We start from the raw sequence: 10,173 nt of genomic DNA, 5'->3' as shown, positions 1-10,173 counted from the left end.
TTTCTGGTAGAGGCCTACCAGTCAGCACAGCCTAGGCTTTCAAAGCCCTGACCTCTTGGCGCCAAACCACTTGAGGAAGTCCTGTTACTGGAATGCAGTCCTTGCCGCCTCTTTCCACCTATCCACCTGTGAGCTCAAAGTGCTCTGTGGACTCTGTCCCCTAGGGTGACGGTAGAAAAGTTTCTTCATGGGGTAAGTGAAACTATGGCCTTTTGCTCTCTTTTTTTTTTTTTTTTTTTTTTTTTTTTTGCCTTTTTAGAGCTTTCTCCAAGTATTTTCTAGCCTGGTAAAGTACCACAGATTTTCTTTTCTTTTTATCTTTTTCGTCTGTGGTGAGGTTGAGGCTTGAACTGAGGACCTCTTGCTCCTGTTAACTTTTAAAATTTTGTGGTGAGGTAGCAAGAATTGAACTCAGGGCTTCTCACGTCTTTAGGCTTGCCTATAAGGCCTCTCACTCTTGTCTGGAGTATTTATTTATTAAGGAAACTTACCTCACAAGGCTTGTTTTGTGTGGAGTTATTTTTTTCTTGACTTTTTGGTGGCCTCGAGGTTACTGGCGCTTGAACTGAAGGCCTCCTACTTTGGTTCTGCGTTTTTCCCCCTTTGGTGTCTTACTAGTCTCTGGCGTTTGCGTGTGTGTTTGTGTGTGTGTGTGTGTGTGTGTGTGCGTGCGCGCGTGTGTACACGCGCACACGCTCAGTGCGCTTGCATAAATGAGGGTCTGAGCAGGTGCGAATCTATGTGCTCTTGAACTTAAAATAGAGTTTGAAGTTAGGGTCCTTTGGTTGCCTTTTATATTTTGGCGGGTGGTGATGAGGTTGTTGGGCTTCAATCGAGGCCCTTTCCTCATGTTAGATTTTTTGCTCTGTATTTTTCTTTTTTGTGGCGTAGTACTGGTTTTGAATTGAAGGCCTCTTGCTTTTGTTTTCAGGTTTTTTTGATGGCCACAGTGGTTTAACACTGAAGGCCTTGGGACTGCGAGTGTGTCCCAGTGGAAGAGTGCTTGGCTAGTATGCATGAGAGCCCTGGGTTCAATTCCTAGGTACCTCATTCACTAGAAAAAGCCAGAAGTGTCCTTGTGACTCAAATGGTTGAGGTCTAGCTTTGACAAAGCCCAAAGACAGTGCCTAGGCCCTGAGTTCAAGCCCCTGGACTGTCCCCACACCACCCCAAAAAGCAAAAAACTTCTGGCTTTGGTTGACTCTGTGGGCATGGTAATGTACTTGGAGAATCTCAAGAGTCTTTTTGCTCTTTGTTGTGTGTTTTTGCAGGGGAAGGGGAGTATGAAGTACTGTAGCTTGACCTTGGTGCCTCCAGCTCATCTTTGGGGTTCAAGTTGTTTGTGTGTATCTGTCTGTGGCCATTTAGGGGCGCGCATGTGTGTGCACACACACACTGAGGTATGCTAGAAGTGGAGCCTGGACTCAGGCCCTTCGACTTGCTTGGCTTTTCTTTGTGAATGTAGTTGAGTACTGTGGTTTGAACTCAAGGTGTTTTGCTCATGCTTAGATTTTTATTTATGTTTTTGCCAGTGTTGGGCTTGAGCTCAGGGCATGAGCCCTGTCTTTGGATTTTCTCAAGGGTAGATCTCTACCACTTGAGCCTCAGCACCACTTTTGGCTTTTTTCTATGTATGTGGTACCAAGGAATTGCACCCTGGTCCTTCGTGCATGCTAGGCAAGCACTCTACCCCTAGGCCAACTCCTGGCCCGATTTTTAGTTTTTTTAATTTAATTTTTTTTTGCCAGTTCTGGGGCTTAAACTCAGGGCCTTGGTTCTGTTCTTGGTCTTGTTTTTTTTTTTTTTTTTTTTTTCTCAAGACTCGTGCCTGCCATTTGCGCCACAGTGCCACTTTTTGCTCTTTCTGTGCATGTGATACTGAGAAATGGAACCCAGAGCTTCGAGCATGCTCGACAAGTACTCTACAAACAAGGCCAAACTCCCAGCCCTGCTATTTAAATGTTTATTTCTTTTGCTTTTTTTTTTTTTTTAATTTTGTGGTATGGTACTATGGCTTGAACCCCTGGCCTGGCACTTGTTTTTTGTTTTGTTTTGTTTTGTTTTAAGGGCATTTGCCTCTCCCTATCTTGTACCTTTCCTTTCCAGGATTTTTTTTTAATATTTTGAACTCAAGTAGAAATGGCAAAGTAAATCACCAAAGGACCCCAGGTAGGTTGAAAACCATTGCATATGAGACCTTGTAATGAACTGTTCGCTTCTGACCTTCCCTAGGCCCTTCAACTTTCTAGACCCTTCTAGAGCTCATAACCTTTCCTTGACCCTGGGGGTGAATCCTTGCAGGAGAAAAAAAACAACCCATAACAACCAATCAGAATGCTGTTACCACCCAGCATAGCAACCAATCAGAATGCTGTTACCTTCCACTCCACCCCTTTCTGGTAGAGGCCTACCAGTCAGCACAGCCTAGGCTTTCAAAGCCCTGACCTCTTGGCGCCAAACCACTTGAGGAAGTCTTGTTACTGGAATGCAGTCCTTGCCGCCTCTTTCCACCTGTCCACCTCTACCTCTGAGCCCAAAGTGCTCTGTGGACTCTGTCTCCCAGGGTGACCGCAGAAAAGTTTCTTCACGGGGTATGTGAAATTATGGAGTTTTTGCTCTTTTTTCCTTTCTAGAGCTTTCACCAAGTATTTGCTAGCTTGGAATAGTTTGGTCAAGTACCACAGATTTTCTTTTCTGTTTTTTTCTTCCTTTTTTCTGTTTTTTCATCTGTGGTGAGGTTCTTAGGCTTAATTGAGGACCTCTTGCTCTTGTTTAGCCTTTAAAATTTTGTGGTGAGGTAGCAGGAATTTAACTCAGGGCCTCTCACGTCTTTGGTGTGTGTTCCCTCAGACACGGCAGTCTCAGAACAGTAGGGCTTGCCTATAAGGCCTCTCACTCTTGTCTGGAGTATTTATTTATTAAGGGAAATTTACCTCACAAGGCTTGTTTTGTGTGGAGTTTTTTTTTTTTCTTAAATTTTTGGTGGCCAGGAGGTTACTTGGGCTTATACTCAAGGCTTCCCACCTTTGTTCAGCGTTTGTCTCCCTTTGTCCTCTGACTTCTCTATGGCTTTTGTGTGTGCTTGTGTGTGCACGTGTGCGTATGCGTGCATTTGTGTGTTTGTGTGTGCACTCTCGGGAGCATGCAGGTGAGAGGCTATGTGCTCTTGCACCTAAAATGGAGGTTGAAGTTAGGCTCTTTTGGTTGCCTTTTAGATTTTGGCGGGTGGTGATGAGGTTATTGGGCTTCAATTAAATGCCTTTCCCTCATTTTAGATTTTTTGCTCTGTATTTTTCTTTTTTGTGGTGTGGTTCTATGGCTTGAACTCCTGGCCTGGCACTTGGCTTTTGTTTTTCTTTTTTGTAGTGAGGTGCTGGGTTTTGAATTGAAGGCCTCTTGCTTTTGTTTTCAGGCTTTTTTGATGGTCACAGTGGTTTAACACTGAAGGCCTTGGGACTACGAATGTGTCCTAGTGGAAGAGTGCTTGGCTAGCATGCACAAGAGCCCTGGGTTCAATTCCTAGGTACCTCATTCACTAGAAAAGCCAGAAGTGTCCCTGTGGCTCAAATGGTTGAGGTCTAGCTTTGACAAAGCCCAAAGACAGTGCCTAGGCCCTGAGTTCAAGCCCCTGGACTGTCCCCACACCACCCCAAAAAAGCAAAAAACTTCTGGCTTTGGTTGGCTTTGTGGGCGTGGTAATGTACTTGGAGAATCTCAAGAGTCTTTTTGCTCTTTGTTGTGTGTTTTTGCAGGGTAAGGGGAGTATGTGGTACTGTAGCTTGACCTTGGTGCCTCCAGCTCATCTTTGGTGTTGAGGTTGTTTGTGTGTCTGTATCTGTCTATGGCTATTCGTTTGTGGGCGTGCATGTTCGTGTGCAGGCACATGTGCCCGTGCCTGTGTGTGCACACACACACACTGAGGTGTGCTGGAAGTGGAGCTTGGACTCAGACCCTTTGACTTGCTTGGCCTTTTCTTATTTTGAATGTAGTTGAGTACTGTGGTTTGAACTGAAGTTCTTTTGCTCATGCTTAGATTTTTTTTTAAATTTTTATTTATTTTTTGTCAGTTCTGGGGCTTTAGCTCGCGTTATGAGTGCTGTTTTTGGTCATGTTTTTTGCTTGATGCTAGTGTGCTGCCTCTTGAGCCCCGGTGCTACTTCTGGCCTTTTTTGTGTAGGTAGTACTGAGAAATAGAACCCAGGGCTTTGAGCATGCTAGGGGAGGACTCTACAAATTAGGCCAAACTCCCAGCCCTGCTATTTAAATTTTTATTTCTTTTTTCCTTTTTTTGTGGTGTTGTACTATTGCTTGAACACCAGGCCTGGCACCTTCTGAATAGCCAGGATTATAGCCGTGAGCTACCATAGGTGCACTTTTTTTTGTTGTTTGTTTGTTTTTTTCATTGTGGTACAGTAGTAGGGCTTGGACTTAGGGCCTATCACTCTTATTTGTGTGTTTGTCCATACTTGTGTTTGAAGGAACAGCTAGTTGTCCTTGAATTGAATGCAACACTTCTCACTCTAGTTTAATTTCTTTTTTTTTTAATTGAGAAGATGATGAGCGGGGTGTTACATTTATATAAGTAATGAAATGGATAATTTTTTTTTGTAGGTCATGGGGCTTGAAATTTGGGCTTAGGTGCTGTCTCTGAGCTCTTCAGCTCAAGACTATTGCTCTACCACTTGAGTCATAGGGCCACTTCCTGTACATTTTTTTTTAAACACTGTTATCTCTTGTTTGTGGTGAGGTACTAAAGCTTGACATCAAGACCTCACTTGGTTGGAGTTTTTTTTTGTATATTTTATATATATTTTACAAATTTATTTAGGGTGGTGGTGGTGAGCTATTCAAGGCCTCTCACTTTTCATTTTTGGAGGTCCTGTGGATTGATTTCTGGACTTCTTGCTTGTCTTCTGCTTTTGTGTGCAAGTGCTTGTGTCATCTGTGTCAGTCTGCATATCAGAAGTCCAGAAATGAGCCTTGAACTCATGGCTCTATCTTGACATTTTCTTTTTCCTGTTGTGAGAGGCTGTTGCTTTAATTCAAAGTCTTTCCATTTTCTTTGGTGCACTTATGTGCGTGTGTATGTGTGTGCGTGTGTGTGTGTGTGTGTGTGTGTATGTGTGTGTGTGTGTGTGCATGCACACATGTGCATCCATTATCCAGAAGTGAGATGTGTGTGTGTGTGCGTGTTTATGTGCTAGAAGTGAGCCTTGAACTCAAGGTCCTCTTGATTTTGCTTTTTTTTCTATTTTTTTCTCCAGTCCTGGGGCTTAAACTCAGGGTCTGAGCATTGCCTTGGATTTTGTTAAGGGTAGCACTCTTCCACTTTGGACACCACTTCTGGCTTTTTCCATGTATGTAGTTGCAAGGAATCAAACCCTGGGATTCCTGCATGCTGGGCAAGCACTCTACACTCCAGCCTCTTTTTGTTTTGTTTTGTTTTGTTTTTTCTGTGTGTGTGTGTGGTTGTGTGAAGTCCTCGAATTTAAGGCTTCTCACTTTTGCTTGGCTTTTGTGCATATGTGTATGGGTGTGGGTTTGATGAGGTATGGGGTTTGAACTTAAAGCCTTTTTCCCCTTCTTTATTTGGGGGGAGGGGGACTAAGGTTATAGTGCCAGTAAAGGTTCTTTTGCTTTTTCCTTGATGCATGTATACCAGTAGTTGGGCTTGAACTCAAGGCCTTACTCTTGTTTGGAGGTGTGTGTGTGTGTATATATATGTGTTTGTGTGTGGTACTAGGGGTCCTTCTCAGGGCCTCTGGCTGTTCTTTGCTTTAACTTTTTTGTGATGTGGTACTGGGTGTTGAATTCTGGCCCTCTTGGTCTTATTGGTATGTGTGTGTGTGCGTGTCATTGTATGTATTTATACATGTGTATGTGTAAAAATGTGCATGTGTGTATGTTAATACTAGGTGTCCTATTGGTCTTTTGTTGTTGTTGGTTGTATGGCTTACAGGGCCTTGACACTATCTCTGTGCTTTTCACTCAAGACTAGCTACTCTGAGCCACAATGCCACTTACACACACACACACACACACACACACACACACACACACACACACGCACACGTGTGGAATGATTGATGAGGCCAACATCTATAGTAATGTGTATTTTTTATTTTGAACTTAGTAGATCCTCAGTAGTTCATTGAAGAGCTTGTAAAATTAAAACCTCCTTTTTAAATCCTTCTGTTAGTTTGTGTAATATTTACAAATGAATCATAGGTTGACGTGATGTTCTAACTAGTAATTATAACAAATAGGTTAAATTAAATATTTTATTGTTCTTTTTATAGAAAATGAAAAAATGGACATGAATGGAAGTACAATGGGAAGTGTTCCTCTGTCCACAAGAACAGAATTACTGTCATTATTTTCATAGTCTTCTATGTATGGTAAGTTACTTACCTTTTATAATTATTTTTGCCAGTCCTGGGCATCGAACTCAGGGCCTGGGCATTGTTTTTGGGCTTTTTCAAGGGTAGAACTCTACCACTTGAGCAAAAGCACCATTTCTGGCTTTTTTCTATGTATGTGGTACGGAAGAATGGAACCCAGGTCTTCATGCATGCCAGGCAAGTAGTCTACCACTATGCTAATCTCCTGTCCCCAGTAGTTTTTTATTTAACAAAGTTACTGTGTTTTCTTTTTTTGCCAGTCCTGGGGCTTGAACTCAGGGCCTGGACACTCTCCTTGGACACTTTTTGCGCAAGACTAGTGCTTTGTCACTTGAGCCACAGCACCACTTCGGGCTTTTCCTGAGTATGTGGTTCCAAGGAATTGAATCTCGAATTTACTACATGCTAGGCGATTATTCTATCTCCAGGGTACACTCCTAGCCTAGGTCCTGTGTTTTCTACTTAACTTTCCAGTAGTGTTTGTGGGTCTGGCCTGGGATTAGTGTACTTTTGTTATGCTGTCGTGTAATATTTTTCTCCTAGTATGATTTTACCAAATTAGATTCATTATGTTTAAAATTAGAACTTTCCATCCACCTGTATGTTTAGTTTTTCATCCATCCTGTGTGGAGATGAGAACACAATCTGATTTCAGGAATCATAATTTGTTGCCATACAGACAGAACTGATTTTCTTAGGTTAATGACTATCTCGAAGTGAAGGCAGGATGATTGTCAAAGGCCAGCTTGGACTGGCCTTTTACAAGAAACAAGTTTAAAACAAGCTTGATAACAAACTACTCAGGCCTGGGATAGTAGCTATCAGAACAAATACTTGTTTAATATGTACAAAGTTCTTGTTCAGTCATCAATACCAAAAAGATTGCATGGGAGAAAAGTTAGAACAAACAACATAATGAGTTTCAAATTTATTTTTTGTCAAAGCTCAGTTTTTCCATTTAGATGAAAAGATGCTTTTCTTAAAAGTGTAATTAAGGTACATTTTGTCCTCATAGGTGCAGCTTTTTGCTTAAGTTGGGTTGTCCACCACTATGGAGATCTGCATGTGTCTGAATGACAGTAGGTAAGATCCCTTAATGCTAGACACTAGTGCTAGTAGTGATGTTTTGTGTGCAAGTTCTGTGGTTCACTCCAAGGTGACATGGTGTTGCCCTCTTGCTGTATGAGCTCTGGGCTTCCAGAAAAGTGGCCCACAAGAATGTGATCCTGCTTGGGTCAGGAGCATACCCAAGTTGTAGAGTGCTCTCCTAGCATGCTCTGGGTTCAATTTCTTGGTATCACATACCCAGAAAAAACCGGGAGTGATTCTTGTAGCTCAAGCCTTAGAGTGCTAGCCTTGAGCAAAAAGTATCCAATGACAATGCCCAGGCCCTGAGTTCTAGCCCCAGGATTATAAAAAAACAAAAAACAAAACAACAGATTGTTACAGGGCATGTTATATCTTTACTTTTGTGCTATGAAGGTAATAAATTGATAGACTAAATCATAATGATGAATTTTTATCTTTGTTTGCTACACTTTTTCATCAGTACAGATACCAACAGATAGTTTAAATGTTTTTTAGAATGTATTTTTTGTTGTTGTTTTTTTACTGGGACTTGAACTCAGTGACTGGGTGCTGTTCCTGAGCTTTTTTGCTCAAGCCTCACACTCTTATCACTTAGAACCGTGGTGCCTATTCCAGTTTTCTGGTAGTTGATTAGAGAAATAGTCTCACAGACTTCGCTGACTGGGCCAGCTTTGAAGTGCAATCCTCAGATCTCAACCTCCTTGAGTCATTAGGATTACAGGCTTGAGCCACTAATGGCCAGCAAGGACAACAGTCTTTCTAGGTTCACTTGTGTTTGTGACTTTTCCCTTGTAAACATGATGGCATACAGATTCTCTTTATATATAAACTTGTCAAGGAAAAGGGAGGGGATAATGACTTTACCAAATTTGTTTTTCAGACAATGAAGTCAATAACAGATACTGGTACCCAATGTTTAAATTTTTGGCCTTGTCTCCAGGTAGTCATTGTGCACTCATTGAGATTACTTATTCCCTCTCACTCCAGTTATATTGGCCCACATTGTCAATTCAAATGTTAGCAGGAATGCAGGGCAAAGGGGGCTATACAGCACAGTTAGTGAGAATATAAACTAGTACAACCTCTATGTACAGCAGTCTGGTGGAAGTTGATCCAAAAAATGAGGTACTTTTTAAAATGGCATTTTATAGAACCATTAGAAAGAATTAAAATAAGCATTTGCAGGGAAATACATAGAATTAGAACAAATCATGTTAAGTAGGTAAGCTAAGCTCAAGCAAGACAAATGACACATGTTCTCCCTAATATGCAGAAATTAGATCTAAAATACACTAGGATATAAAAAAAAATACAGTATTTTAAGTGTTTGTACACAATGAGACCAAAAAGAGTATATACTCTTAAGGTGGAAAAAGAGGAATGCCTACAGGTCTATTCATAGTAACACAAAATCAAATGCATATACATATATTATGTATCATTATGAACTCCAAGATAAAGAAACAAATGACTCATTTCTTTTAACATTTTTCATATTTTAAATTTTTGTTGATTCTGTCTTCTTTCCTTTTGTATGGGGTATTGAGGCACATATCTAGTATATATGTATCAAGTATATCTATATATACATATACATGTGCATATATATGGGAGGGTGTAGAACTGGAGGTTAAAAGGTGGAGGTCACTGGACACTAGTGAAAGTGAACAATACAGCTCAAGGGAGGAAACTGAAGGAAAAGATTGGGGGTGGGAGGGTTTGAGGGAACAGAAGACACTGTATAAAAGGAAATGCCCTCATTGCTTAACTCCTGCAATTAGAATCTTTCTGTACATCAACACCTGTATAATAACAATAAAGTATATTAACTTAAACAATTAAAAATACACCCAAAGACCCTCAAGGCAGAATTATTTACTGGGTGACCCTAAAATGTGCTATTTCAGGACCACATTCTGCCCTCCTTTCTCTCCAATACCAGGATTGTTAGCCCATTCAATGAATTCAGTGCTTTCATTACCAGGCAAAAGTCTGCTCTTTAGGGTTAGTGTTGTAGCGGGTTGTAAAGGAGGGGAAATATATAAAGTGTAAATGGTGACCTAGTACTAGCACAGGCTGGAAAAAGATGTTGCTGAGTCTTTGTGCAGCCTGGATGTATTTGAACTTCTTCATTGGCTTAAATTTTTCCCCTAGATGGACTCTTGGAGCAAAAGTGCACTCTCTGTATACTTGCTACAGAACCAGTGAGCACAAGGTGTAAGTCCTTCAGGGAAGCACATCCTGAAGTTAGTCCTGGGGTTGGTGTGGATTGAAGTGAGATAAGGTCCTGTGGTCTTGAAGGCAGGTATAGTTGAATTGGGGGTGCTGGCGGTGCCAGGAGAGTGGTTAGACATAGCCAGACATGCTTGGAGACATAAGTTAGTACCTTGAGGATTTTCTTACAGGGTAAATTGGTAGATCTGCCTTTCTTAAGACTAAGAAATTCACCTGTGAATGTTGAATATAATATATTATTAAAAGGCATATAAGGATTTTGGTCACTAGTGTAATAACAGAACTAATCAAAGTAAAAGTATGCACAATATAGTTATGATGCAACTTTAAGTGCAGTTAAAACAAAAAATAACAGAAAGATAGGTTGGTAGTAAACTCTACAACTTTGGACAGGGGTTGGGGTGGGAAAGTGGAACAAAAGTATGGGACCTGGTAAAAATGTCCAACA

General features: G+C 41.2%; 1 long non-coding RNA gene across 1 annotated transcript; it reads left to right on the top strand.

Annotated features, from left to right (window-relative positions):
• Positions 1-2,049: 2,049 nt before the first annotated feature.
• On the top strand, positions 2,050-7,484 carry LOC150063429 (uncharacterized). Its single transcript, XR_016535421.1, has 3 exons — positions 2,050-2,169; positions 6,300-6,398; positions 7,417-7,484. It is a non-coding gene; the product is annotated as an uncharacterized LOC150063429 (long non-coding RNA).
• Positions 7,485-10,173: the final 2,689 nt, after the last annotated feature.

Source organism: Megascapheus bottae, chromosome 5 (assembly GCF_031878675.1).
Source record: "Megascapheus bottae isolate mThoBot1 chromosome 5, mThoBot2.hap1, whole genome shotgun sequence".
NCBI lineage: Eukaryota > Metazoa > Chordata > Mammalia > Rodentia > Geomyidae > Megascapheus > Megascapheus bottae.
Note: the sequence above shows the minus strand (reverse complement) of the source record. Positions and strands in the feature narration are given on the sequence as shown.